Raw genomic sequence first — 5,093 nt, 5'->3', positions numbered from 1 at the left:
ATTAAATCTCATTTAGTTATCTCAACAATACTATGAAGTACAGTAAGTACTTTTTAAATCTCTATTTTACAGAAGGTACAGCCAAAGATTTGAGTGTATGTCTTGCTAAAGTTCACAGAACTGGTAGATGAATAAATCACCTTGCTTTAATTATGAACCCATCTGTAGCACTTCCATAGGCTTCCGTGTATTTTTACAAAATTGTGGAGCCTTTGATTTCCCTTAGCTGAGAGAAGCTAAAGGACAAGCTTTAAAATAGACCAGCAACATAATCTCATTTTCGTGAGAATTACTAATATAAGATTAACCTGATTTTATTGTCTCAGCCCTATAACCTTCAACCTGTCCCAGACCATTGTGCCTGAGAACCTGGGTCTTCAAAAGAGATAGAAAGGTTACTTAGCACTCAATGGTAACTCTATTTTTAAATAATAGTTTTATTGAAATGTAATTCAAATACTATAAAATTACCTTTTTTTAAGTGTACAATTCAGTTGTTTTTACTATATCCACAAAGATGTACAACTATCACCAAGTCAATTTTATAACATTTTTGTCACCCCCTAAAGAAACCCCCATTAGCAGCCACTCTACATTTCTCCCCATCTTCTCCAGACCTAGGAAATTAGCAATCTATTTTCTGTCTTTATGAATTTCCCTATTCCAGAAATTGAATATAAGTAGATTCATACTATATGCAGTTCTTTGTGACTAACTCCTTTCACTTAGCATAATATTTTCATGGTTCATCCAGGTTATAGTGTGTATCAGTACTGCATTCCTTCTTATGGGTGCATAATATTCCATTGTATGAATATAAAACATTGTATTTATTCATCCATCAATTGATTGACATTTGGATTATTTTCACTTCTTACCTGTTATGAATAATGCTATTATGAAATTCTAGGAAAGGTTTCTGTGTGAACATATGTTTTCAATTCTCTCTAGGAGCAGAATGACTGATTTATGTAGAAACTCAGTGTTTCTACATCTTAAGGAAAGGGTATTGCCAAATTGTTTTGCAAAGTATTAGTGGTTATGAAGTTATATCTCATTGGTTATAATTTGCGTTTCTCTAACGCTAATTATTTTGAGCATCTTTTTATGTACTTATTAGCCATTTGTATATCTTAGTTGGAGAAATGGCTACTAAATCCTTTTTGTATTTCTAAAACTGAGTTATTTATGTTTTTGTCGTTGAGTTGTAAGAGCTGTTTATGTATTCTGGATACAAACTCCTTATAAGATACATGATTTGCGAATATTTTCTCTCATTATGTGGATTGTCTTTTCACTTTCTTGATAGTGTCCCTTAAGCACAAAAGCTTTTAATATTATAAAAAGTGGTTCCATATCCAGGAAACCATTGCTTGGTCCTAAGACATAAATATTTACTCCTCTATTTTCTCCTGAGAATTTCATCAATACTTGTTATTTTTCGTGTGTTTGATAATAGCCATTCTGATAGGTATGAGATGATGTATCATTGTGGTTTTAATTTGTATTTCTTTGATATTGAACATTTTTTCATATTCCTGTTGGCTGTTTGTATATCTTCTTTTGAAAAATGTCTATTTAAATTCTTTGCCCATTTTTAATAGGGTTATTTCTATTTTTTTGCTATTGAGTTTGCTATTTTTTAAAATATGGGCATTTTGAGTAATAAATTTCCCTCTAAACACTGCCTTCAATGTATCCCATGAGTCATGTTTTTGTTTGTTTGTTTCATTTTCATTCATCTCAAAGTACTTTCTAATTTCCTTTGTGATTTCTTCTTTAATCCATTGGTTTTTGTTTGTTTGTTTGTTTTAGCAGTGTGTTGCTTAATTTCTACATATTTGTGAATTTCCTAAATTTTGTTCATTGGTTAATTTCTAATTTTATTCCATTGTAGTCGGAGGACATTATTTACATGATGTAAATCCTTTTTAATTTATGGAGGCTGGTTTTGTGGTCCGACATGTCGTCTATCCTGAAGAATGTTCCATGTGCACTTGGAAAGACTGTATATTCTGTTGTTGAGTGTAGTGTTATTTAGATGTCTGCTGGGTTTACTTCAAGTGTTGTTTCAGCCTTTTATTTTCTTTTTGATCTTCTGTCTCCTTGTTATATCCATTATTAAAAGTGAGGTATTGAAGTTTCCGATTGTTGTTATTGAATTGAGCATTTTCTTTACAGTTCTGTCAGTTTTTACTTCGTGTATTTTTAGATTTTGTTGTCACATGTACACACATTTATAATTGTTTTTCTTATTTCTGATGAATTTATTCTTTTATCATTACAAAATGTTCTTCTTCTTAAAGTCTACTTTGTTCGATATTAATATAGAAACTCCAGCTCTCTTTTGGTTACCTTATGCATTATATCCCCTTTACCATCCTTTTATTTTCTTGCTTTGGTTTTTGAAATTGGTTTTTCTTTTCTGCCGCTCCCCGCTCCCTTGGAGCGCTGCTCAAGCTGCACCCCACTCACTCCTAGCTGTGGGCTCCTGCTAAGCTAGAGATGCCATCGTCTCCCTTCAGCCGCCATCATGATTTATCTACTGGGACTTCATCAGCCATGATGAGATGTTCTCCCACATTTACAAGATCTGGGAGACTGTGGATGGGCTATGCCTGGAGGTGGAGGGGAAGATGGTAAGTAGGACAGAAGGTAACATTGATGATTCGCTCATTGGTGGAAATGCCTCCGCCGAAGGCACTGAAAGCAAAGGTACCGAAAGCACAGTAATCACTGGTATGCATACTGTCATGAACCATCATCTGCAGGAAACAAGCTTCACAAAAGCAAGTCTACAAGAAGTATAATACACCAAAGATTATATGAAATCAACCAATGGCAAACTTGAAGAACAGAGACCAGAAAGGGTAAAACCTTTTATGACAGGGGCTGCAGAACAAATCAAGCACATCCTTGCTAATTTCAAAAGCTACTGGTTCTTTATGGGTGAAAACATGAATCCAGATGGCATGGGTGCTCCACAGGACTACCGTGAGGTTGGCGTAACCCATATGTGATTTCCTTTAAGGATGGCTTAGAGATGGAAAAAATATTAACAAATTTGGCAATTACTTTGGATCTATTACCTGTCATCATAACAGGCTTCTGCTTGTCAGCCACACAACACCAGGACTTAAGACAAATGGGACTGATGTCATCTTGAGCTCTTCATTTATTTTGACCGTGATTTATTTGGAGTGGAGGCATTGTTTTTAAGAAAAACATGTCATGTAGGTGGTCTACAAAAAAAGCATTTATACTAAAAAAAAAAAAAAAGAAAGAAACGTTTTTGAATCAAAAGTATATGTTGACATTTTTGGCCGGTTCACTGCCATGGTGTCAATCCTGTGCTCTCTAGTTCTCTGGGCTTTCTCCTTGCTTGCCTTCTTGCTCTGTCATAACCTGCTCTGAAGAAACACTCACCGCTTCCCCCAGCAAATTGACTGGCCTGTGGAGGAGAGGGGCATGCAGCTGTGCCTTGCCCAGCTCTCTGAGCATGCCATGGCTCCAACCTGAGGGTCTGTGAGAAGTACAGCCTACAACCTGTACAATGCCCATGATTAGACAATACCACCTATGGAGAAAGCACTCATGAAAACAGACATTCAGATAGCTCTTCCTTCTCTGGGTGTTATGGAAGAGTAGTTCCATGGTCTGGCTTGGCTGCAAAACACTTTATTGATGTAGGAGCTGGTGTCATAGATGAAAATTATAGAGGAAATATTGGTGTTGTACTGTTTAATTTTGGCAAAGTTTGAAGTCAAAAACAGTGATCAAATTGCACAGTTCAGTTCTGAATGGATTTTTTTTTTTTTTTTTTAAATCTAGAAACAGAAGAAGTTCAAGCTTTGGATGACACTGAAAGGGGTTTAGGAGGTTTTGGTTCCACTGGAAATAATTAAAATTTATGCCAAGAGTAGAAAATGAGAAATTATACATTTTTCTTAAAAATAGGCCGGGCTTGGTGGCTCATGCCTGCAATCCCAGCACTTTGGGAGGTCGAGGCGGGTGGATCACGAGGTCAGGAGTTCAAGACCAGCCTGACCAACATGCTGAAACCCCCGCGTCTACTAAAAACAAAAAAAAAATTAGCCAGGCGTGGTGGCACGTGCCTGTAATCCCAGCTACTCAGAAGGCTTAGGCAGGAGAATTGCTTGAACCCAGGATGCGGGGGGTGCAGTGAGCAGAGATTGAGACACTGCACTGCAGCCTGGGTGACAGAGCGAAACCTCGTCTCAAAAAAATAATAGTAATAAAATAAAATAAATAATTTTTGCTTAAAATAATTATATATTTTGTAGACAGCATATGGCTGGATCATGTTTTTAAATCTATTTTCCAATCTCTGCCTTTTGATTGGAATTTTAATCCATTTACATTTAATGTCATAACTGATATGAAAATATTTATATCTGCCACTTTACGATTTGTGTTATATATTTCTCTTATGCCCTTTTTTGCTCCTCTAGCCCTTCATTATTGCCTTCTTTTTTGTTACATATATATTTTTTATTGTAACATTTTAGTTCCCCTTCTTTTTTTATTTTACTATATTTTTGACTTATTTTCTTAGTGGGTGCCCTGGAGATTATAATTAGCAATTATAACAAGCATTTTGGATTAATACCAATTTAATGTCAATAATATACAAAAAACTCTGCCACTATATGTTTGTTCTATGGCCCCATATTTGTGTTACCATTGTTATATAAATTACATCTTTAAACATTATAGGCTTATCTAATTATTACTTTATGCAGTCATATTTTATTTTTATTTTATTTATTTATTTATTTATTTTTATTTCCATTTTATTTTAGATTCAAGAGGTACATGTGTGGGTTTGTTACAAGGGTATATTGTATGATGCTGAGGCTTGCACTTCCACTGATCCCAACACTCAGATAGTGATCCCAACTTCCAATAGGAAGATTTTCACCACTCTACCTCTCTCTCCCTTATAGTAGTCCCTGGTGTTTATTGTTCCAAACTCTATGTCAAGATTTAGCTCCCACTTATGAGTGAGAACATGTGATACTTGCTTTTCTGTTCCCACATTAATTTGCTTAGGACAATGGCCTCCAGCTGCA

At 35.4% G+C, this 5,093-nt stretch overlaps 2 pseudogenes; both read left to right on the top strand.

Annotated features, from left to right (window-relative positions):
* Positions 1-2,546: 2,546 nt before the first annotated feature.
* LOC126953413 (translationally-controlled tumor protein-like) lies at positions 2,547-3,166 on the top strand (annotated as a pseudogene).
* A 240-nt stretch (positions 3,167-3,406) lies between these two features.
* On the top strand, positions 3,407-3,905 carry LOC126952965 (deoxyuridine 5'-triphosphate nucleotidohydrolase, mitochondrial-like; annotated as a pseudogene).
* Positions 3,906-5,093: the final 1,188 nt, after the last annotated feature.

This window comes from Macaca thibetana, chromosome 4 (genome assembly GCF_024542745.1).
Source record: "Macaca thibetana thibetana isolate TM-01 chromosome 4, ASM2454274v1, whole genome shotgun sequence".
NCBI classification, from domain to species: Eukaryota; Metazoa; Chordata; class Mammalia; order Primates; family Cercopithecidae; genus Macaca; species Macaca thibetana.
The sequence above is the reverse complement of the archived record's forward strand: the minus strand, read 5'-3'. Positions and strand labels throughout refer to the sequence as shown.